Source organism: Amblyraja radiata, chromosome 23, assembly GCF_010909765.2.
Source record: "Amblyraja radiata isolate CabotCenter1 chromosome 23, sAmbRad1.1.pri, whole genome shotgun sequence".
In the NCBI taxonomy this organism is placed as follows: Eukaryota; Metazoa; Chordata; class Chondrichthyes; order Rajiformes; family Rajidae; genus Amblyraja; species Amblyraja radiata.
In genome coordinates, this window is record NC_045978.1 from 38,512,417 (window position 1) to 38,538,812 (window position 26,396).

The 26,396-nt window shown below is 41.6% G+C and overlaps 1 non-coding gene across 1 annotated transcript; it reads right to left on the reverse strand.

Annotated features, from left to right (window-relative positions):
- Positions 1-23,638: 23,638 nt before the first annotated feature.
- On the reverse strand, positions 23,639-23,830 carry LOC116986523. Its single transcript, XR_004415503.1, has one exon. It is a non-coding gene; the product is annotated as a U2 spliceosomal RNA (small nuclear RNA).
- Positions 23,831-26,396: the final 2,566 nt, after the last annotated feature.

The following is a 26,396-nucleotide window of genomic DNA, read 5'->3' on the forward strand; positions in this document are numbered from 1 at the left end:
AACTCGAGCTCCATCTCTAGCTCCATCTCCAGCTCCAGCTCCAGCTCCAGCTCGAGCTCCATCTCCAGCTCCATCTACAGCTCGAGCTCCAGCTCCAGCTCCATCTCCAGCTCCAGCTCCAGCTCCAGCTCCATCTCCAGCTCCATCTACAGCTTGAGCTCCAGCTCCAGCTCCATCTCCAGCTCGAGCTCCAGCTCCATCTCCAGCTCCAGCTCCAGCTCCATCTCCAGCTCCAGCTCCAGCTCCAGCTCCATCTCCAGCTCTAGCTCCATCTCCAGCTCCAGCTCCAGCTCTATCACTATCCCTATCTCCATCTCCATCTCCATCTCCATCTCCATCTCCATCTCCATCTCCATCTCCATCTCCATCTCCATCTCCATCTCCATCTCCATCTCCATCTCCATCTCCATCTCCATCTCCATCTCACCAGTGTTGAGGAAACACTAATCCCTGTTCATATGTTGCCTCATGTTGTCAACCTTTAACAAACTGTTGGAGCCTTAAGATAGTTTTAGTCATCTCCATCATGTGGCACTTCCATACTTGATCATATCCATAATGGTGAGTCATATACATCACATGAGTATTTTTTGCTCATAATGTGTACAATAATACAACATTGACTATAATTATCAATTGTAATTATGAAGACTGGGACAAAAATTTGATTTTGATATTCTTAAATCAGTTAAATTTTACAGTGTTGTTCATCATAAAAATGCGACGGATATGACTGAATGCAATGGTCAAAGAAGAGGAAAAAAATTTATTAAATTCTCTAAATGATTGCGCCAAACATATTTTTCCCATAGTAGAGATGTCCATCTATGTGAAATAACATTCAAAGTTGCAAAAATGTAAGTTTTATAATCGGGTTTCCAGAAACTTAAAAGTAGACACTGAAGAATCACCCGTATACCGAGGTACAGTAAATAATTTTTGTTGCGTGCTAACCAGTCAGCAGAAAGACATTAAATGGTTATAATCGAGTCATTCACAGTGTACAGATACATGGTAAGGGAATAACATTTAATGCAAGGTAAAGCCAAGAAAATCTGATCAAAAATAGTCCGAGGGTCACCAATGAGGTAGATAGTAGTTGAATACTGCTCTCTGGTTGTGGTAGGATGGTTCCGTTGCCTGATAACAGCTGGGTTTATTTCGAACCCTTGCTGTGTTCTGTGTTTCAGCAAACATGGACAAGGGAAGGAAAGTAAAGAAGGTCACGTCCCGTACGACTGTGGTGGACCAGGAAGGTTCCGGCAGTGGGGGGCGACCGACGGTGCCGGGACCGCATTCCCTGCGGTCCACAGTCACCGGCTCAAACACTGCTCAGCCGAGCCCAACTCCGCAAGCTGCTCAGCTCGAACCAACGCAGCGGGTTGGAGTCAAGGCAAAACAGAAGTCGGCCCGGCCGATAGACTCGGACGAGTCCGGTCAGGAGGACGCGCTGCCCGAGAGCAGTAAAGGTGACCGTCTATCCCGCATGGAGCGGTTGATGGAGCAGATGCTCCAGCGAGACTTGCTCCGGGGGATGGAGCAAGCTCGCCATGGGAGTGCTCGCACACCCACAACAGCACCGTATTCGGCACTGTCCATCGCATCTCCCTCGACAGAGTGGAGCGTTGGGGGCCAGGGCTGGGCTGGCCTGGAAGAGGGGCTCGTGGCTGAAGATACCAGCAGTGTGCTGGGGGTGCAGGACCAGGAAGAGCTGCTGGGAGTGGTCAACAAGTGTGCGGTACCTCCGCGAGCGGGGTAGCCATTGCAGGCGAAACTGGCGGCCAGTATAGACTACCTGTCCTTCCACCCTCTGCAGGAACAGGTAGTCAATGAAACAATCGACAAATATATACCTCCGGAGAACTGCATCTCGCTAAATGTACCCGCCGTCAACAGCCAAATCTGGGGGTACATTGGGCTGGGCATAAGGGCCCAGGAGGTGAAGCTCCAGAAAGTATTAATACTTCCGACTTCAGCCATAATGTCCTACGCTCATTCCGTTGATGGGGTCGAAACGACAGATAACCAGCAGGACACACTGGCCCTACTGTGTAATACACAGTATGAAATAAACTGACTATGGAAGAACGCCATCAAACCTGCCCTCAACCCCAAATTTGCAGGGTTGTGCAAAACTGCAACTGCACAGCCACAGATACTGCTGTTTGGAAAAGACTTGTCCAAGCAAGTAAAAGAACTGGACGAAGAGTCTAAAGCCGTTGGACTCATGAGGGCAGCTGCAGGAACGAGCAAATCCACACACCCCAGGCGGCACCTCCCCTATGCATCCACCAGCAGGCATCAACACCAGGGTGCTCGTGAAAGCATGAGGGCCGCACATCAACCACGGAGGTCTTTTTTTAAGCCAAGGCCCAGAGCGGCCCTCATGGAAGATGCACCAACCCCACACTCGACCAGTGAAGAAACAGAGGCCGAAGAAATGAACATACTATCGGTAACCATGGAGGTAGGTGGATCTGGTTCCTTCCAGAACATAAAAGGTGTAGGTCCTGCACTAACAGGGGGAAGGTTACACTTGTTTTTGGAAGCATGGAGGACTATTACATTTGATAAATATATACTACAAAGTATTCAGGGATACAAAATTGATTTCATCCAAAAAAGTATGCCAACAGTTCAACATGTACCTGACAGGGAGTTTGTACTATCACGACGGGAGAAATTCGAAGGACATGCAGAACTGGTGAGGTTACATGCTAAAGGAGTTATAGAGAGAATGGAGCATGACTCTCTGGAATTTGTATCGAACATTTTTACAAAAACCAAGAAAGATGGTGGATGTCGCATCATCATTGACTTAACTAGACTGAATACTTTTGTTAAGTTTATACATTTCAAACAATTAGTTTCCGAAGGATAATTCATGGCATGCATTGATTTAAAAGATGCATACTATTCAGCACCCATTCATAAGGATCATCGTAGATACCTAAAATTTAACTGGATGGGGCAACAATGGCAGTATAAAGCATTGCCAATGAGTTAACATCAGCCCCAAGACTATTTACCAAGATATTGAAACCAGCCTTGGCAATACTAAGGAAACAAAAACATATTGTTATGGCATATCTTGATGATATTTTGATTGTGGGGAAAACCCTGGAATTAGCTAAATCAGCGGTTTTAGCTACCAAACATCTGTTTGAAACACTGGGGTTTATCATACATCCAGATAAATCTAAATTGACACCATCCACAACTATGGACTATCTGGGATTCACAATTAACTCTGTCCACATGTCTGTAACATTGCCAAAGGACAAAGCAGCAGATTTGGTGGAAGCCTGCAACAAATTGATTGTAACTAATCAACCATCTATTCGACAGGTGGCAAATGTAATTGGGAAATTAGTAGCAGCATTTCCAGCTACTCAGTTTGGACCTTTGCATTACCAAAATTTACAAAGGGCAAAGGTGCAAGCGCTAAAACAACATACAGGTTATTTTGATCGACCTATGCAATTACCAGCCGAAGCAATTTCGGAGTTACAATGGTGGGTGGAAAATATTTGGCATAGTTCCAGCCCCATCGTTATCAGTAACCCATCATTCACATTACAAACGGATGCCAGTGTTCGGGGCTGGGGAGCATCTAACACTATATCTAGTACTGGTGGTAGATGGAACATACAAGAATCATCACTACTACAGACACTGGGTATAAATTACTTAGAAATGTTGGGTGCGTTTTATGGGCTAAAAGCTTACTGTTCAGCTATGCACCATTTGCATGTCCACCTACAAATTGATAATACCACGCTGGTGGCTTATATTAATCATATGGGTGGAATAAAATCGATATCGTGTGACGATTTGGTCAACACAATCTGGCAATGGTGTGTCGACAGACATATTTGGCTATCAGCAACTTACCTACCAGGTAAGCTCAATACAGTGGCAGACACCAGGTCACGAACATTTAATGACACACCTGATATTGATCTCTTTGCATCCAGACTGAATCACCAGTTACCTACATATGTCGCTTGGGAACCAGATCCTGAGGCAGCAGCGATGGACGCCTTTTCGCTGAATTGGGGAAAATTGTTTTTCTATGCCTTTCCCCCCTTCTGCCTCATCAGTCGGGTCCTACGCAAAATACAAATGGACTCAGCTTCAGGTATTTTGGTAGTACCCGATTGGCCTACACAGCCATGGTTCCCTGTGGTCCTCGACATGGTCTCTGAACCACTCTTGACCATTTCCAAAAGACCAGATCTTTTGGTCCATCCTGTTACGGGCAAAAGTCATCCATGCCATGACAGGATAAATCTGTTGGCTTGCAGAATTTGAAAAGCCCTTTGTTGGATCTGGGATTATCGGACAGGACCATAGACATGATCACGGCGGCCTACCGAGAATTGACTAAGAAGCAGTACCTCTCCAGCATTCGGAAGTGGGAAGTGTACTGCTCAAGGACTGAGGTAGCATACAAATCAGCTACAATTACCAACGTCCTGGAGTTCCTATCCAGCCTTCACTTTGATGAAGGACTGTGTTACAGCACTATTAACAGTGCTAGGAGTGCTCTGTCAGCATATTTATGGCAGGCACCGGGACAGCAGTCCATAGGATCCCACCCTCTAGTTGCCAAACTAATGAGGGGTATCTACAACACCAATCCCCCCAGACCAAGGTACACCCAGATCTGGGACGTCAGTGTTATACTGACATTGCTAAGGGGTTGGTCACCAGCAATGTCCCTGTCCCTGGAACAGCTCACACTAAAAACAGTCATGCTGATGGCTTTGGTCTCAGCTCAAAGGGTCCAGTCCCTATACAAATTAAGATTGGACAATATGAAAACATCAACTGACAAGATAACCTTCCAGATCTTGGAGCTGGTCAAACAGAGTAGACCGGGAACTTCGGGACTGAGTTTGGAATTCCCGGCATACCCACCTGACCCCCGTTTGTGTGTCATGACACACCTACTGTTTTATCTTAGGACAACAAAAGCCTTAAGAGGAAGCGAAATGGCATTATGGGTTAGCTTCAAACAGCCTCATGGTCGGGTGTCAGTGCAGACCATCTCAAGATGGCTCAGACAGGTTCTGGGGGCAGCTGGGGTGGATACTGACATTTTTAAATCTCACTCCACCAGGGCAGCAGCAACATCGGCAGCCAGAAATATGGAGGTACCAATGGACCATATTCTGGCGACAGCAGAACGGTCTATGGAAAAGACTTTCCAAATTTTTTATAATAAGCCGGATGTGTTTGCAGAAAGAATTTTAAGTTCTGCAATATAATTTAGACCGAGGGATCATTATTTTCTTTGTTTAAAAAATAAATCGTTATTGTTTTTAAAAAATTGATTCATGTTTAATTACGATAACATACTTCCTCCCTTGGATGACTTCGGCAGTGAGTGAAGCATGGATTTGTTCCACGGCTTGAAATCACAGATCTTTAAAATCTTCACGTAGTCACTCACGTGACTCCGAAGTAAAATAGTAAGATTAAACGAAAACTTACCAGTTTGAAGTTTGATCTTTATTTTATCAGGAGTTACGTCGAGGGATTACGTGTCCTCCACGCCCACCCTCTTATAAAGTCTGAAGAAGGGTTTCGGCCCGAAACGTCGCCTATTTCTTTCGCTCCATAGATGCTGCTGCACCCGCTGAGTTTCCCCAGCAATTTTGTGTACCTTCGATATTCCAGCATCTGCAGTTCCCTTTTGAACTCTTATAAAGGTCAACTGGTATCCTAGTTCTTCTTATCTTACTATGTTTATTTCATTACTATTACTGTGATTCCACACCGCTGCTTTGAAGAATTTCGCGCATGCGTGCTGGCGGGGTCTTCACGTAATCCCTCGACGTAACCCCTCATAAAATATAGATCAAACTTCAAACTGGTAAGTTCTCGTTTATCTCGTCTCGAGTGCAAGCTTTTGCTGAAGAATTGTTCCCACGGCCGTTCTGTGTATTTTTTTTTTTAAATCGCCCAACAAGTTCAGCGCTGGAGTAATTTTAAAATCAGCTTCTAAAGCCATCAACGCCGACAATGGGGACGGATTTCAGGTACGGGACAGGTAAAGGAAAGCCGTTTATTTTATTTATATAAGTGCTCCTTGAGATGCCTTTAATTCACATTTTACGTTGCGAAATGGTGATTTTTTCCCCCATACGAATTGGCAGTATTTTTCCTGCCGATATGGGGGTTTAAATTCACCGAAACCACAACGTTCCAAAAGATCGCGTTCCAGAAAAACCCACTCGCAAGATGATTTAAATGGCCATTCATTTACAGGTATTAAACATTAAATTCCTTCCATTTGGCCTATAAATCCATGACAATGAGATTTTAAAAATATGTTATATTGTGAATTCTTTTTTTTAAATTTTTTTAAAATATTTTTATTTATTAGTACAGTAAATTACAATAGTACAAGCCAGATATATCTTATTACATTTATTGTACCCCTTCATTTTTTAAGCTTTAAGGAAAGATATAGATAAAGAAAGTAGAGAAAGTGAGAGAAAGAAAGTTGTGTTCGTGTAAAAGAGTGATCAATGAGAAAAAAAAACAGAGACCCACTGGTTAGAGAAAATAATTAAGAAATAGACCCTAGAAAAGAAAGGAGGAAAAGGGAAAAAAAGAAAGAAAGAAAAACCAAAGCTCTATTATAAAAACCGCACAAAAGGGATATACCAACTTCATATTTTTTCTCCCCCCTTACCAGATCCTGACACCAATTCTTTTTTGAAGTACTGATGCACCTTATTCTTGTAGTAAGTCGATAAATGCAGACCACGTCTTTTGGAAGTGGTCTGATTTGCCTGCAAGGAGGAGTCTCATATCTTCCAGGTGTAATGTTTCAAACATATTTGAAATCCACATATTTAATGTTGGTATAGGAGCGTTCTTCCAGAATTTAAGTATAAGCTTTTTTCCCAATATCAGCCCATAATTAAATAGATTATTTTTAAACACATTTAGTTCAGGGCTACCTCCATTGTTCCAAAGATAATCCATTCAGGTTTTGGTATCAGTTTTATTTTGAATAATTTTATAAAGATTTCAAAAATTTCAGTCCATAATTTTTGAATTTTTATACAAAAAACAAATGAGTGCGCTATGGTAGCTTCTTGAGATCGTCATTTATCACAAATAGGTGAAACGTTAGGAAAAAGTTTGCTTATTTTGGTTTTTGAATAGTATAATCTATTTAAGATTTTGAATTGTATTAGAGTGTGTCTAACGTTAATCGAGCATTTATGCACATATTGTAAATGTTTATCCCACCTCTCTTTTGAAATTTTTATAGCTAGTTCTTGTTCCCAGTCTCTTCTAATACTGTCGGTTGAAGATATTTCTATATTTAAAATAATGTTATACAAGTATTATATTAAGTTTGCTGATTCAGCCTTTGTCTTCATTGTTTCGTCCAGTAAATCTGGTGGCATATTATAATAATCTTGTGCATATTTTTTCAGGTAGTCAGGTATTTGAAGATATTTAAAGTAATGGTAATTTCTCAGATTATATTTTATTTGTAATTGTTGGAATTATAATAATTTTCCATTTTTGTACAAATCTCCTAGCGTTTTAATTCCTATTCTGTCCCATTGTGTAAATTATTTATCTATAATAGAGGGTTTAAACGACTGATTGTTAGCTATTGGAGATAACAGAGTTAGATTTCTTAATTTTAGGTTATGTTTTATTTGTTTCCAGGTTCTAATTGTACTGTGTATAATTGGATTTTTATTATAATTTGTGTTATTCAAGTTCATTGGTGAGAGGAGGATCGCTCCAATATTACAAGGGGAGCCATCCTCTCTCTCCGTTATAATCCAATCCACCTGCTGGGCAGAATTGTCCAGCAGGTGAATCGTATTTTTGATATTTACTGCCCAGTAATATTACATAAAGTTAGGAAGTGCTAAACCACCCATTTCTTTAGGTTTGCTCAAGTGAGTTATTTGTATTCTGTGGGATTTATAGTCCCATATAAAATTTGTAATGTCTGAGTCCAGTTCTTAAAAAATATATAGGGATTGATTGAAATAGGTATAGAATTTGTGGTAAAAAGATCATTTTTATAGCATTTTATTCGGCCTATTAAAGACATCGGAAGCGTTTTCCAGAATTTAATTAAAGTATTTAATTTCTTAAGTAGGGGACTATAATTAGCGTTATACTTGATATTTTCCAGTGATTTCAATTCCCAAATATTTAAATTTTTCTGTGGCTATTTTAAAAGGGAATTTTGAGAGGTGTGTTGAGTCTTTCGGTTTTATTGACATAATTTTGCTTTTATTACAACTTATTCTGTATCCTGAGAAAGATCCAAACTCCTCGATTAGGTTTAATATGTTTGGTATACTAGTATGGGGTTTTGTGATGTACAGTAGTGCATCGTCTGCGTATAAGGATATTTTGTTATTTGAATATTTTGTATTATAACCGTGGATATTCGGATGTGTTCTAATTCCTTCGGCTAAAGGTTCAGTTACCAGAGCAAATAACAGCGGTGATAATGAGCATCCTTGTCTGTTGCCCCTTGATAATTGGAATTTCGTAGATAATATGTTATTAGTTAAGATTCTAGCCGTAGGCTTATTATATAATCATTTTATCCATGAAATGAAGTTCTCTCCCATTTGAAATGTTTGCAGTACTTTAACCATGTAGTCCCATTCCACTTGATCGAATGCCTTTTCTGCATCCAATGAGATAATTGATAACTCTTGTTCTTCAATTTTATGAGAATGCATTATATTAAACAGACGTCTCAAATTATTAGATGATTGTCTCTTGGGTATGAATCCCGTTTGATCCGCATTTATTAATTTACTAACATACTTACTTAGCCTTCTAGCTAGTGTTTTCGCTAATATTTTTTGATCTGTATTTAACAATGCAATAGCTCTATGTGATCCGGGTTCTTCTGTATCTTTATCTTTTTTAAGTATTAATGTAATCGTTGATTCTGCTAATGTATCTGGTAAGGTTTGTTCTTTAAAAGCATAAGTATACATCTTCTATAAACGTGGTGTGATTATGTCGTAAAAACTTTTGTAAAATTAATTACTAAATCCATCTGGTCCTGGTGTTTTTCCATTCTTTAATGAATATATTGTGTCCTCTATTTCCTTCATTGAAATTTGTGCTCCTAATTCCTCTTGTTCCTTCAACTCTAGTTTTGGAAGATTACAATTGTCCAAGAACTCTGTAACTTTATTATTGTCTGTTAACGTTTTGGATGTGTGCAAATTCTGATAAAATTGAGCAAATCTTTAGTTGATATCATTAGGTAATGTTAATAATTCCCCTCTATCTGATTTAATCTTTAAGATAGTGTGTTCCTTTTCCCGTTTTTTCAGTTGGCGGGCCAGAAGTTTGTGGGGTTTATCCCCGAATTCAAAATGTCCCTGTTTTGTAATTTGGAATAGCCTTATAACTTTTGCTGTTAATAGTTTATTTAATTTAAATTTCAATATTAGTATTTTATTATGTTTATCCATAGTTGGATCTTTAGCGTTATATATGCCCAGTTGTCTGATTTGTTCTTCTACCTGTCTTTGTTCGTTCTTATTCTTTTTATTTTGAAAAGCTTGGTATGAACTTATGACTCCTCTAATAAATGCTTTGAAAGATTCCCATAGTAAAGTAGGCGATGTATCTTGTGTATCATTTGTATCAAAAAATAACTCAATTTGTTGTTTTAGATATATACTCCCTTGCGGATCTTTTTAAAATTTGAGGGTTAAACCTCCAGAACGATTTATTCTTAGACATTCCTTCCAATTTTAAGAAGAAAGTTAGTGGGGAGTGATCTGAAATCGTATTGGTGTGGTATTTTGGGTTAAAAGTATAGGGAATTCGTTTTGTATCCACTAGGAAATAGTCTATACATGAGTATGTTTTGTGTACCATTGAATAAAACGAGTATTCCCTTCCAACCGGATTCGCGATCCTCCAAACATCTGTCATATTTGTATTTTTTATGTATGTATTTAAGAGTTCGCTAGTTTTGGATTACGTATTACCTCTCTGTTTTTGCATCGATTTATCTAAGTACGGTTCTAAAACACAATTAAAATCTCCTCCAATTATAACGCTTTGGTAATCAAACTCTGCAATTGTATTCAGGACTTTATTAAAAAAATGAGGTTTATCAAGATTGGGGGCGTATATATTTACCAAGGTGATTGGCATAGCGTGGAGCTCTCCGGTGGCTATAAGATATCTCCCTTCCTTATCTATGATATCCTTTGATTTAAATGGTATGCCTTTACGAATAATAATTGCTGTACCTCTGGATTTCGAGGTGTATGAAGAATGATATATTTGGCCTATCCAATTCGCCCTCAATCTAGTCTGATCTTGGGGTTTGAGATGAGTCTCTTGTAAAAAGGTAATGTCTGAATTGTACGATTTCAGCTGAGCTAATATCTTACCTCTTTTAATAGGTTCATTAACACCCTTAATGTTCCAACTGCAGAATGTGATTTCTCCCAATTTCTTTTGTTTATCGTCTTGCATTTAAAATAATTTTGATACCCTTGTGTCTATGGTGCATCCCATACCTCAGGTCTCTGGGTATTGGGGGAATGTTTACGCTACAGAATTCCTTTGGTAGTTCCCTTTTGCGGTTATCCTTGAAAAAAAACACAAAGATGTGACATATTGTGATAAAAATAAAGATTGAAACAGTGAGATTACAGTGTGTAAAATTGTCGACACTGTAACCCGTGGCCCACCGGTGGGTGGGATTGACGTTACTTCGACTTCCATTGTTGATATTATACAATTAGCTCCGCTCCCTTAATTACTCGTAGCATAGGGGGCGGGACCCATTCAAAATCAATTGTGTATCTCCTAAGACTTATCAAATCATGTGTTCAGCTACTCTAAGACTTATACATCTACCACTTATATCTATTAACAGTTTATACGTAAAGTTATACCTTCGGTAATAATCAACTGTTGGTTGAAGGGGTTAACCAGAATCAGGCTCCTGGATCTGAGCCAGGTGCCTGCTTCTCCTCCCCTCCCCCCCAAATGTACTTAGAACTGGAACTTATTATATTATCTGAGTTAGTTTTTAAATTTGTTATTAGTTAGTTCCTTATCTCTACATAACTATCCCACTCAGTAGAAGGAATGTTCCATCTTTCTGAGACATTATTACATTCTGCCCCATTGTGCAGTTCTGGTTAGCATCCATTTCTATTTCTATGTTAATAATGTTAATAGTGTTAATTCTGTACGTTTTATGATATTATTTTAAAATCTTAAGCCACAATAAGTCTTTGTGATGTTTACTGCATTCTGCTCTCCTGTTCGTCGCTCCCTTGTTATTCTGTCTTTGCTTCGTTTTAAACATAGTTTGACCTTGTATTCAAATTCCAGAGATAAGTTGGCTAGACAGGCGCACGTGGAAATCCTGCCCCATCTTAGTCTTTTAAAGTACTGTTTCTTCAGTTCGGCTGTTCTCTGTGAAATAATAAAGAGAAAGGATATGTCCATACCGTCCCGTTGCCTTCTTTAGCCAGTAATCTCTGCCAAGATCTCTTGAGCGTGTTTGTGTGCAGCCTCCGGGTTTATAAACGTTTTTCCTTTCCCTTGTACGTAATTCGCATCTTGGCTGGATAAAAAACACCATATCTGACATTTTGAACTCCTTGGAGAATCTGTCTCGTCTTTGAGAACTATTTTCGCTTTCGAACCACTTCATATGGATAATCCCGGAAGTGTTTGATAGAGTCCATTCCAAACTTCATATTCACTCCGTGTTTGATCTGTTTCATCTTCGAGTGCTGAGATATCCCGAAATTTCACAATGATCTGTCGTGGGTGGGCTGGTGCTGTTTGAGATCTTGATTTATATCTCGGTACTCAATGTGCCACTTCAATTTTCGGTTCGACGGGTAGATTGAGTATTTGTTTGAGTAAGTTGGCAGCGAACCCACGAGGGTCATCACCCTCTGCTCCCTCTGTCACTCCAACTTCCAAGTCAAGGCATTTATCCGAGACTTTCGCCAACTGACTCGTGAGGCGATCTTGTTCGACCTTCATTCTGTGCATATCTTCAGACATTTGTGCAACAGCTGTTTCCATGTCTTTCATTGCAGTCAAATATGAAGAAACAGTTCCATGCACAGCCTCAAACTTCTTCGTGAAATCTTCTTCCACCTTATCAATTCTGCCCGTTAATTCTTCTTGCACATCGTCAATTTGTTTATTTATATTGCCAATTGAATCAATAACTTTCTGATTTCCAGCATTCATACTTGACATCATATTTTCCATCATTTTTGTGTTCCCAGCCACAATCTCATTTTTCAGTTCTCTTACCGAATTCTTTAATTCCTCCAGTTCTTTATCTTTAGTAGCCATTTCAGTCGTGGATCTTGTAGTCATTTCAGAGGCCACTTCAGAGGTCGATTCTTCAGATTTCGTCTGGCTTTTCAGGAGGTGTTTTGTCACTGTTCTTTGAGGACTCTGACCTGGAGACGATTTTTTTCATTTAAAAGGCTTTAAACCTCCGTTAAATTCACAGCGCTTACTGATGACGTCAAGGAGCTCCGGTAAGTTTTTTAAATCGGTCCCAACCAGTGGACTTGGTTTTAACGCAAAAAATCGCGATTTTTTTCGGGAGAGGAGCTAGGTATGCGTCTGTTAGTACAACATGGCGCCACCGGAAGATATATTGTGAATTCTTGTGTGAATGTTATTTGGACACTTAGGCTATTTAAACATGTTAATCTATTCTTAAGAAATTGATAGATGTTTAGATCTAGTAATTGAATTTTGTAATTAGCTACAATTAGGTAACTAACTAATTATATGCTTTAATTTCAAGTCATCTAAGTAAGATTGTTTCATATTTGTTTCAGAATGCTTCAATCTATAATAACTGAAAATTTATTTCAGTTCTCTTAATTTTTAAGAAAGTTATGGGCTTTTGACTGTCCTCGATCACAGCTTTTGAGTTAAGTCAATGGAAAAGCAATAGGGAACAAGATGCTAATTTTCGAGTATGAAAATGGCCATAACTTTTTTAATACTGAAGATATGAAAGTGAATTAGGTGTAAAATTAAACTTCTTTTTATGCTTTATCTGATGGTATTAATTGCAGACTTGATTTTTTTAATCTCAAAATTTTGTAACATTGCTACTTTGTGTGGAAAAAGTTACCCTCAGATTCCTATCAAATCTTTTCCCCTTCACCTTGAACCAATGTCCTCTGGTCTTTGATTCCCCTACTCTGGGCAAGAGATTCATTGCATCTACCCAGTCTATTCCTCTCATGATCTTATACACCTCTATAAGAACCTCTATACACCTCATCCTCCTGCATTCCAATGAATAGAATCCCAGCCTACTCAACCTCTCCCTATAGCTCAGACCCACTAGTCCTGGCAACATCCTCATAAATTTTCTCTGAACCCTTTCAAGCTTGATAATATCTTTCCTATAACATGGTGTTCTTCCCATGACTGCGTGGGTTTCCTATGGGTGCTCCAGTTTCCTCTCCATTCCAAAGATGTGCAGGTTGATAGGTAAATTGGCTTCGGTGAAATTGTCCCTAGTGTGTACGATAGAACTAGTGTATGGGTGATCGCTGGTCGGTGTGGACCCAGTGGGCCCAAGGGCCTGGTTCCATGCTGTACCTCTTAACCAAACAAATATTATCCCCACCTTGTGTAGGAAAGAACTGCAGATGCTGGTTTAAATCGAAGGTAGACACAAAATGCTGGAGTAACTCAGCGGGACAGGCAGCATCTCTAGAGAGAAGGAATGGGTGACATTTCGGGTCGAGACCCTTCTTCAGACCTTTTTGCATTAACACAAATGTACTACTTTGTAGTTACTATGACCACAGATAAGCTGCATTGCTGTAATTCATGCAACAGGTGTTGCCAACAGGTATAACACTTACCTCTCCTCCGGGAATGATTTCTATTGTGTTCTTTAAAATAGGTAAACATTCACATGTTTAAATTAATGTTTTATTCTTAACGTTTTAATGTTTTATGGTTTATTCTTAATTGTTTACTGTATGTTGTGTTGTTACTTGCGAGCTGAGCACCAAGGCAAATTTCTTGTATGTGTACATACTTGGCCAATAAACTTATTCATTCATTCATTCATTCCTTCAACTATCAAACTATTCCAGGTTACCAAAGGTTTTTTCAAAACTAAATATTATTGTCACCATTGCGACACTCCACTCGCCACTGCCTGCCATTCTGAAAAGGATCCATTCACTCCTATTCTTTGCTTCCGGTCTCCTAACCAATTTTCTATCCATGTCAACACCCTACCCCCAATGCCATGTGCTCTAATTTTAGTCACCAGTCTCCTGTGCAGGACCTTATCAAAGGCTTTGTGAAAGTCTAGATACACTACATCCACTGGCACCCCTTCAAGTAAAATGGATGAGTAGGAGTGAACGGGTCCTTTTCAGAATGGCAGGCAGTGGCGAGTGGAGTGTCGCAAGGCTCGGTGTTGGGGCCGCAACCGTTTACCATATATATATTAATGATTTGGAAGAGGGAATTAGGAGCAACACTAGCAAGTTTGCGGATGACACAAAGCTGGGTGGCAGTGTGAACTGTGAAGAGGATGTTAGGAGGTTGCAGGGTGACCTGGACATGTTGAGTGAGTGGGCAGATGCGTGGCAGATGTAGTATAATATAGATAAATGTGAGATTATCCACTTTGGCGGCAAAAACAAGGGGGCAGATTATTATCTCAATGGGGTTAGGTTAGGTAAGGGGGAGGTACAGCGAGACCTGGGAGTCCTTGTACACTAGTCACTGATAGCTGGCGTGCAGGTGCAGCAGGCAGTGAAGAAAGCTAATGGAATGTTGGCCTTCATAACAAGAGGATTTCAGTATAGGAGGTTCTTCTGCAGTTGTATAGGGCTCTGGTGAGACCACATCTGGAGTATTGTGTACAGTTTTGGTCTCCTAATTTGAGGAAGGACATCCTTGTGATTGAGGCAGTGCAGCGTAGGTTCACGAGATTGATCCCTGGGATAGCGGGGCTGTCATATGAGGAAAGATTGAAAAGACTAGGCTTGTATTCACTGGAGTTTAGAAGGATGAGGGGATATCTTATAGAAACATATAAAATTATAAAAGGACTGGACAAGCTAGATGCAGGACAAATGTTCCCAATGTTGGGCGAGTCCAGAACCAGGGGCCACAGTCTTAGAATAAAGGGGAGGTCATTTAAGACTGAGGTGAGAAAAAACTTTTTCACCCAGAGAGTTGTGAATTTATGGAATTCCCTGCCACCGAGGGCAGTGAAGGCCAAATCACTGGATGGATTTAAGAGAGAGTTAGATAGAGCTCTAGGGGCTAGTGGAGTCAAGGGATATGGGGAGAAGGCAGGCACGGGTTATTGATAGGGGCCGATCAGCCATGATCACAATGAATGGCGGTGCTGGCTCGAAGGGCCGAATGGCCTCCTCCTGCACCTATTTTCTATGTTTCTATGTTAGAATTAACCTCTTATCCATTGCGTGATCTAGTTTATGAACAGAAAATAACTGATTTTGATACTGTTGAATGGGTAACCACCATCATCTTTTCACCTTGTTGATCAAAGCAAACTTTCAGAAGCAAGCAGGAGAATAGAGTTGGGAGTGAAAGATAGATCAGCCGTGATTGAATGGTGGAGTAGACTTGATGGGCCGAATGGATGAATTCACCTCCCGTGGCCACCCTCTCTTCTCCCCTCTCCCATCAGGCAAAAGCTATAGAAGTGTAAGAAAACACACCTCCAGATTCAGGGACAATTTCTTCCCAGCTGTTATCAAGCAACTGAATCATCCTACCACAACCAGAGAGCAGTGCTGAACTACTATCTACCTCTTTGTTGACCTTTAGACTATTCTTGATCGACCTTTGCTGGAGATTCCTCATATCCCACAGTAACATCCAGTACAATGCACAGGTCCCGGACAACGAGAAAATACCAGAACTGTTTCATGGAGAGAAACAGAATATTTGAAAATACATCTAGATTTTGTTGTTATAAAAAATTTCAGCAGGGCAAGTTTGTTTACACAGGCGGCCTGGCCTGGAATGCATTGCCTGGTTGCCTGGAATGCATTGCCTGGTTGCTACTGATTCAAGAGTGGCATTTTAGAGGCTTTTAGATAAGCACATGGAAGTGAAGGGAATCGAGGGATATGAATCATGAGCAGGCAGACAAAATCAGTTTAACCAGGCATCATGTTCTGTACTATTCTATGTTCTATGTTTGTGCAAGACATTGGTGAGGCCACATTTGGAGTATCGTGTTCAATTTTGGTCACCCTGATATAGCAAATATGTTATTAAGCTGGAAGTGGCACAGAGAAGATTTACGAGGATGTTGCCAGGACTCAAAGGCCTAAGTGAGAGGGAGATATTGAGCAGACCAGGACTTTATTCCTTGGAGCGCAGGAGGATGATGATGATGATCTTATGCAGGTGTATAAGATCATGAGGTATCAAGAACCAGAGGACACAGATTTAAGGTAAGGGGGCAAAGATTTAATAGGAACATGAAGGGCAACATTTTTTGTACAAAGATTGTACAAGGGTTTGTGGAACGAGCCGGCCAGAGGAGGTAGTTGAGGCAGAAACTATGCCTCATTAAAAAGATATTTGGGCAGGCACATGGATAGGATAGGTTTCGAAGGATATGGGCCAAACGCAGGCAGGTGGGACTAGTGTAGATGGGGCATGTTGGTCAGTGTGGGCAAGTTGGGCCAAAAGGGCCTGTTTCCTTATCATTTTTCTGTACACTGCAAATGACTCGATTGTAATCATGTATTATCTTTCCACTGACTGGTGGTTAGCACGCAACAAAATCTTTTCACCGTACCTCGGTAGATGTGACAATAATTAATAATTGATATAATTTAATTGCCACACAACCAAGGTCGGTGGTATTTGGGTTGCCAGCAGCGGTACAGTAATAAAGAACACACAACCACAATAAAAAATTTACACAAACATCCACCACAGCATTCATCACTGTGGTGGAAGGCACAGAGCTTGGCCAGTCCTCCTCCATTTCCCCCCGTGGTCGGGACCTCCACCCTCCACAGTCGTTGCTGCGGGCGTCCAGATGGTAAGGGACAAAGTCAAAGTCAAGGTGAGTCCAGGATCGGCTCTTCCCAACCAGAGACCGCGGCTTCAGGCTGGTGTAGGCCGCAGGCCGGTGGTCAAAGTTTTAAAGTACCTGCCGTGCCGCAGCCGGAAACTAAACTAAACACATGCCTTATGGCTAGGCAGTTTCCTACCAAAGGCTGGCATCAATGTGACCTTCCTGCAAAGTGGACCTGTAGGTGGGTGATGACTAGACCATAGGCAGTGGAACTGTAACCAAGCCTCTGGACTGCCCTGATCATTTGTGCTACCAGGATGCCTCGTCCACCTTAAAACTGATGAAGAAAAACATTTAAACGATTACAAATATAAAAAATAATTAACAAAAAGTTTGTTAAAATTAGTGTGTATAAATTAAAATCTAGCAATCCACTTATTGTAGCTGATCTTTTTAATAAACATCAATGACCAGGACCTCATGAGTGGCCAGTTACGAAGTGCCTGTGGCCTCTATGCACTGTCAGTAATGCCTAGGTCCAGACACATTCGAGCTACAGTGTGCTCTACAGAATTGTAGTCCGGGCTTAGCTGAGCCTTGTGCAGTGCAGTGCCGAGGAGATAATAATGTAATCCATATCATATGTTACACACAATGCAGCTGGCCATTAGCTGCTACCACACAGTGCATGAATGTCATCATTAGCATTCATCGCATGAAACCTCAAGAACGCAACCTACTTTGCCACCACCACACATCCTCGTGCTTGATATTGTACTGTAAAGTGTAAAGATCAAAGGTCATTAGGTCATCAATTCATGTGATAGGAGCAGAATTAGGCCATTCGGCCCATCAAGTCTACACTGCCAAACAATCGTGGCTGATCTATCTCTCCCTCCTAACCCCATTCTCCTGCCTTCTCCTCATAACAGCTGACACCCGTACCAATCAAGAATCTATCTATCTCTGCCTTAAAAATATCCATTGGCCTCCACAGCCTTTTGTGGCAAAGAATTCCACAGATTGACAAAATAAATTCCTCCTCATTCTCCTTCCCAACTGAATGTACTTTAATTCTGAGGCTAAGACCTCTAGACTCTCCCACTAGTGGAAACATCCTTTCCACATCCACTCTATCCAAGCCTTTCAATATTCGATAAGTTTCAATGAGGTACCCATTCATCCTTCTAAACTCCAGCGATACAGGCCTGGTGCCATCAAACGCTCACCATAAGTTAACCCACACATTCCTGGGATCATTCTTATAAACCTCCTCTGGACCCTCTCCAGAACCAGCACATCCTTCCTCAGATATGATGCCCAAAATTGCTCACAATATTCACAAAGATAGCAACACGCGATCGGTCTGTGGTATTTCAATTGCAATGTTCTAATGTATGCAAAGGCAAAACAAATATCATCCTGTTATTGGTTATGAGGCAGTGATGATAGTAAATGGAAGACTGTCAAAGCAATGGAGAGCCATAGGTTGGATTTCTACCTGAACAAGTGTAAAATATTGCCAGACGAGATATCAATTGTGTAAGGTTTTGAAACCTCTTGCAGGTGAATCAATATTTCTTTTAAGTAAAGCCGAACTCCCAGGAGTGCTGTTCATCTTCAAGATATAATATATGTATTAAGGTTATGAGTTTTAAAAGAGAGAGGAGGGGAAAACTTGCTCCTTTGGGAGTAGGATTGGCAAACAGAGGACAGTAATTTCAGATAAACGGAGCAAGAAAAATCAGAGAAGTAGTGAGCAGAAATTACTTTGCACTGTGAGTTATTATCAGCTGGGAAGCTTTGCCTCAGCGGATGGCAGAAGCAAATTCTATATTAACTTTCAATGGAAATTGGAAACATACATAAAAACAGAAAACATTGCTTCACAGAAGGAAAGAGAAACAGAATGGAATTAATTGATTAGCTTCATCATGTCAATGCCACGTGACAGCAGAAATAGTCTGTGTGTGTGATGCATGATAACATGACATAGTAGTTTAGTTCAGATATACAGCGCAGAAACAGTCCGCACCGACCTGAGATACAGCGCAGAAACAGTAACCGCACGTTAACACTATCCCATACACACTAGGGACAATTTACAGCTACACCAAGCCAATTAACCTACAAACTTGTACCTCTTTGGAGTATGGGAGGAAACTGATGTTCCCGGAGAAAACCCACGCAGGTCACGTGGAGATCGTACAAACTCCGTGCAGACAAGCACATGTAGTCGGGCTCAAACCAGGATGTCTGGCACTGTAAGCACTGTAAGGCAGCAGCTCTACCACTGCGCCTCTGACCCACCAACAGTACTTTGGAGTTGTGAGGTATTGAGGCCAAGATTAGTTCATCCATAATTTCACTGAATGGTGGAGATAACATGGTGTACCCCTGCTTTCCCTTCTTGTCACCTTAGCTGTGGAATGCTTTTTTTGCATTCCCTCTTCTCTCCATCTCTCCCCCACCCAAGTTGTACTACTTTCAAAATTGTCCTGTTGAGTCTCATTGTCTGTAACCCATTTTCACCTAGCCCACAGCTAACAATTACCTTTTTACTTTATCGTCGTTACTTTTTTGCATATCTTTCATTCATTTGTTCTATATCTCCCTATATTAACATTGCTGTCTCTCATTTCCCTTCCCTCTGACTCTCAGTCTAACGAAAGGTCCCGACCTGAAACGTCAGTTATTCCTTTTCCCCAGAGATGCTGTCTGACCCACTGAGTTACTCCAGCGTTATGTGCCTATCTTCAGTTCCTTCCTGGACGATCATGGTGGCGCAGAGGTAGAGTTGCTGCCTTACAGCGAATGCAGCGCCGGAGACCCGAGTTCGATCCTGACTATAGGTGCTGTATAACCATATAACAATTACAGCATGGAAACAGGCCATCTCGGCCCTTTTAGTCCGTGCCGAACACTTACTCTCGCCTAGTCCCATCTACCTGCACTCAGACCATAACCCTCCATTCCTTTCCTGTCCATATACCTACCCAATTTATTTTTAAATGATAAAAACAAACCTGCCTCCACCACTTCCACTGGAAGCTCATTCCACACAGCTACCACTCTCTGAGTAAAGAGGTTCCCCCTCATGTTACCCCTAAACTTTTGTCCCTTAATTCTCAAAACATGTCCTCTTGTTTGAAACTTCCCTACTCTCAATGGAAAAAGCTTGTCCACGTCAACTCTGTCTATCCCTCTCATCTTAACCTTCTGCGCTCTCAAGAATAAAGACCTATCTTGTCCAACCTTTCTCTATAACTTAGGTGCTGAAACGCAGGCAACATTCTAGTAAATCTCCTCTGTACTCTCTCTATTTTGTTGACATCTTTCCTATAATTTGGCGACCAAAAATGTGCACCATATTCCAGAATTGGCCTCACCAATTCCTTGTACAATTTTAACATTACATCCCAACTTCTATACTCAATGCTCTGATTTATAAAGGCCAGCCCCCCCAAGCCTTCTTGACCACCCTATCTACATGAGATTCCACCTTCAGGGAACTATGTACAGTTATTCCGAGATCCCTCTGTTCAACTGCATTCCTCTATTCGCTACAGTACAATTCGTATGTACGGAGTTTGTATGTTCTCCCCATGATCTGCATGGGTTTTCTCTGAGATCTACGGTTTCCTCCCACACCACAGTGTTCCCGATGTTGGGGGAGTCCAGAACCAGGGGACACAGTTTAAGAATAAGGGGTAAGCCATTTCAAACGAAGATGAGGAAAAACATTTTCACACGGAGAGTTGTGAGTCTGTGGAATTCTCTTCCTCAGTGGGCAGTGGAGACTGGTTATCTGGATGCTTTCAGGAGAGAGCAAGACAGAGCTCTTAAATATAGTGGAGTCAAGGGATATGGGGAGAAGGCAGGAACGGGGTACTGATTGTGGATGATCAGCTCGAGGGGCCAAATGGCCTACTCCTGCACCTATTGTCTGTTGCCTATTGTCCAAAGACGTACCAGTTTGTAGGTTTATTGGCTTGGTAAATGTAAAAACTGTCCCTAGTGGGTGTAGGATAATGTTAGTGTGCGGGGATCGCTGGTCAGCGTAGACCCAGTGGGACAAAGGGCCTGTTTCTGCACTGTATCTCTAAACTAAACTAAATCTAAACATCACAATGCTTGTGTTTGTTCCAAGCTTGACCACCTTCCATGGCCACAATACAAACTCCATACAGACAAGCACCCATAGGCAGGATCGAACCAGAGTCTCTGGCGCTGTAGGCAATAGCTCCACCACTATGCCTCCAAATAGTAAGATTAAACGAGAACTTACCAGTTTGAAGTTTGATCTGTATTTTATGAGGAGTTACGATGAGGGATACGTGAAGAACCCGCTCAGTGCGCAGGCGCGGCATACTTCCAAGCAGCGGTGTGGAATCACAGATAGACACAGTTATTTGAAGTAAACATAGTAAAGATAAGGAGACATCAATTTATTAGTTTGATCCATATAATGAGGGTGGGAGCGGAGGGCACGTAATCCCTCATCGTAACTCCTCATAAAATACAGATCAAACTTCAAACTGGTAAGTTCTCGTTTAATCTTACTATTTTACTTCGGAGTCACGTGAGTGACTACGTGAAGACTTCAAAGCTCTGTGATTTCAAACCGTGTAACAGTTCATACTTCACTCGCTGCCGAAGTCATTCGAGGGAGGAAGTATGTTATCGTAATCAACCATGAATCTGTTTGTAAAAACAATAATGGTGTTATTAACAACAACAAGACCAATTGCTCCCCCGGGCTTAAAATATATATTTTTTGCAGATTCTTTTTCTGCAAACGATACAGGTTCTGTCAGTGGTTTGTTATAAAAGTTTGGAACGTATACTCCCTAGACCACCCTGCAGTAGCCAGGATGTGGTCCATAGGCTCGTCCATCCTCTTAGTTACTGACGTGGAAGCTGTCCTGGTGGAATAAGATTTTATACACGTTAGTATTTACTCCAGCAACTCCCAGTACCTGCTTGAGCCACTAGAGATAGTTTAGCTCATCACCCGACCATGAGGTTTCCTGTGGCTGACCCATAAGGCTTTTTCCTCTCCCTCGGTATTCCTTATTGTGTCGATCTCTAAGTGGGTCATGACACATAAAACGTGGTTCAGGTGGGTATGCCCGGAATTTCATGACTGGACCTGATGTTCCTGGTCTGTTCTGTTTGGCCAACCCTTGAATGGGCATGTGACACTATCTGGTGTTATAACCATGTTGTCCCATCGCAGTAGATGGGAGAGCTGGCTCTTTGTGTTGATGTAAGGCCACCAGCATGTCCATCTTCAGGGTAGGCTGTTCCAGGGTGAGTGACCTGGCTGGTGATCATCCCCTAAGGTATGTCAGGATTTCACTGACATCCCAATTTGGGTGTACCTATTTCTGGGGAATGGATTGATATACCTCTCCTGTATCTGATCACCAGTGAGCGGTACCCAAGTTGAGTAGGCTAACAGAACATGTCCTTCATTGTGGTGAAGACCTGCCAGGAGCTCCAGTACAGTTTTTTGTTATAGTTGAATGTGTAATTCCTGTTTTGGAAACAGTGTACCATTTCTTGATGCTCCTCAGGTATGTTCCCTAGGATATGCGACGGAATGCTGTCATCAGGTTGATAGTGCTCCTGATCCAAGCACAGCAATGGTCTTCCCAATTCTGCAATTCTTTTAATGACCATGTCGAGGATCACTGTGAACCATGCTTGTGGACTTGGTCCACTGTAATTTGCGTAGTACCCGACTGATGAAGCCGTAGTACCTATTGAAGAGGTAGAAGGAAAGGAAAACATAGAGATTAGGTTCCCCCCACCCCTCAATACGCGGGAATGTCTCCATTGCCGCTGCCTTGAGATTGGTTTCATGTGACGTAAGTTAGTACGTGGTGATTTAATTGGATATAAGGAATCGATATCTGGTGTCCATATTGCTTAGTGATTTCAGCAAATATTTTTGGTTTAAATGTATGTTTACAGTATTTAGCTCACCTGATAGGTGAGTTACTGATGGTCAAACATGTTTGACGACATACGGTTTCCAATTGTTAATAAATTGTCCCCTAATATCGATGTTCTCCGCCCAAGTGGTTTGGTATATGCCACCACTGATGTTGTTATCTTATAAACGAACATGCAAATTTGGTGGATTACTGAGCAAATGCTTCACTAGAATTAAGTAAGTTAATATATAACATGTTTAAGTCAATTCATATTGGCATTAAGTATTACAAGCTCAGTAACACATCAGGACACATAAGATGTTACTCAAAACAGGTGGAAGTGTACAACCATAATCCTTCCTGCCGATAAATTACATGATAACACTACAGATTAATCCATTTGCCCCCATATTACAGGTATGGAGATAGTTTTGAACACTAGTATCTCAGCTCATAGGAAAGGTACAAAGTTCAGTAGCTGGTAATGCTGCTATATCCCAATTACTTTGCCACGTAGTTGATTGGTGGTTAATGCACCATGACTGATAGTCTTAATGAATACCAGATAACAACGTTGTGGATGGTCAACGTAAATATCTGGATATATATTTTGTGCACCGTTCCCAGAGGCACTGCAATACTGGGTCGATGCGTGGAGTGGACGGAGCAAGCCCCTATTCCATCTCCCTGTTCCAAAATTCAATTTAATATATGGTCCCTAGATAAGGGACGTATCAGATTATTAAACTGATAAGAACAGATACTACACTTGATCTTAGCCAAAAGGCCGAGAAGCGATGCAGCTAAAGCTGTATCCAAACATTTAATGCAAACACACCCTTACTTCAATTATCTAAATCCTTAAACACACACACGCAGTGGCCTGTGAACTTAACACACTCTAAATCTTAACTTTGTAAATCTTAATCCACTCAAAATTTATTTATATACACGGAATATTTACACAATTCGAATCCGATAACAATACAAAAAGCTAGATTTTTACAATTTGCAAAAATGATTTAAGGCACTAGCGCACAGTTTACAAACACTCAATCTCAATGCCTCACGCATCACGCTGTTATCAATCAGTGTACCGAAGATTTTCCCTTTCCTTGTTTACTCTTTGCTGAGGGGTACTACTCCTTAAATGACTACTTTTGCTCCCGAATGTTACTATCCTCACGCTAAGACTGTACTTCTATAGGGGGACCTCTATCCCTCCTCTCTAAGTTTTACAGAATTAGGAGTACCCTTCGCATTCGGATTACTTTTCACCAAGTAAATCAGGTTCCCGTCTCTCAGGTACTCTTCGCTATCAGGTACTAATCAACAATCGACCAGAGGGTTACTATTCACTGTAGTTCAGCTGCTATTCGGAATCGATCACGGACATGCACAAACTCCGAAGTTCTATCTACACAGAATTCGAATTCTACCGTATGGGCAGAACTTCAATGTGAAATTCTGTACTTGGAAATTTGATTCTGCAAATCTAGACTCGTTCTTGAACTCCTAGTTTTGGTGCATATCACTACACATACGCGGGCTTGCTAATTAAACTAAATTGCCCAATGAAAACATCTCAAATGGACGATAGTATTCTCATCCAATATATACTCTATCCGCCGAGCCCAGTACCTTTTCGAGGTTCCTCATCACTTCAGGGAGGGACTCAGACATTTTCACGCAGACACCCCTCTCTACTGGGCACTGAGGGTTCAGCGCCTAGCCTCTTCACGCTGGCAGTTGTCGATGCCGATTTTCAGAACGCACCTTTCCAATCTGCGCTCCCGGCAACAATAGATCATTACGTAGGTCAGACCTGTGTTTCAATACCCCACCAATTGGATACCAAATCTGAACCTTGGGCCACCCCTCGCCCAATGAAGCACGTCAGGCTCTCGTTAAAGCAGCTGCAGTCTGCCAACCCAAAGGAGTGGTAACCACCCTGCCCCCCACCCCCTCTCCCCCCGTGCTTGCTAGACTCTGCTCTAATGATCTCGATTGGACCCTTTCCCAAGCCAGCGAATGATCGATCCACTCCGACTAACGAAGTGCCAAAATTCAATGCGAAAACCGCACAGTGGGCCCAATTTCTGCACTCGCGATCGAACAGCTCAACACCCTTGATCGCAAACTTGTGTTTGGGGGTCTGTTGAGAACCCGGATGAGACCCCAATGTAAACTGCTCGTTCTAAGCTTCCCCCCAGTCTAGTTTCAGTCAAAAATCACTGAGTCAAGCACTTGCGCATCTAAACTTTATTTTGACAAAACACAATTACAGATCCCACCACTGTACCTGACCACCGCGGGTTCGATCCTCGTGGTCTCTTTACAATCCAATTACAGATATCAATTAACCCCATACATGACAGACATTTCCCTAACCCAATAATACAGTGGCTAATACATTGTATTCAAACAGTGTTTCTCAGAGGAAACGAACATCGCAACATTTGCCCTCATAGGCAAGAAAACCAGATAAGGCGCAATATTTAATCCAATCAACATTCAGCTAAGTAAAGTTTTGCAACATTATTTACAATGTGTATGTCTGGTTTGCATTAATCTAATCCATTATATGCATTTTGCACCTAATTCTCAGGGTCTGCAGATGTTCCCATTCTCTTCCTGCAGGTCTGATCTAGGCTCCAGACAAACTGGCACCACTCTGCAGCTTGTGCTATTTCTACTGAAATAGCGTTTAAATTGACCAAATGGCCTAGCAGCCCAGAAGCCTTTACTCAATTTTAGGGTCCTAGCCTCTCCAATTTGACCAGGATTAACAGTCCTTCCACAGTTGTACAGAGCCCTGGTGAGACCACACCTGGAGTATTGTGTGCGGTTTTGGTGTCCTAATTTGAGGAAGAACATTCTTGCTATTGAGGGAGTGCAGCGTAGGTTCACAAGGTTAATTCCCGGGATGGCGGGACAGTCATATGATGAAATAATGGAATGACTGGGCTTGTATTCACTGCCATTTAGAAGGATGAGAGGGTCTAATAGAAACATATAACATTATTAAGGGTTTGGACAAGCTAGATGCAGGAAACATGTTCCAGATGTTGAGGGAGTCCAGAACCAGGGGCCACAGTTTAAGAGTAAGGTGTAGGCCATTTAGAATGAGAAAAACGTTTTTCACCCAGAGAGTTGTGAATTAGTGGCTGATTCACTGGATGCATTCAAAAGAGTGTTCAGGGGCTGTCCCACTGCGGCGACCTAATCCGTGAGTTCTGACGAGTTTGCCCTCGGCTCATACTCGCAGCATGGTCGCCACGAGGTCCTAGGAGGTCTTTGTAACTCTCCTTCATGCTCGAGAGTAGTCCCCGCGTACTCGAGGCCTCAGCTAGGTCGCGGCGTAT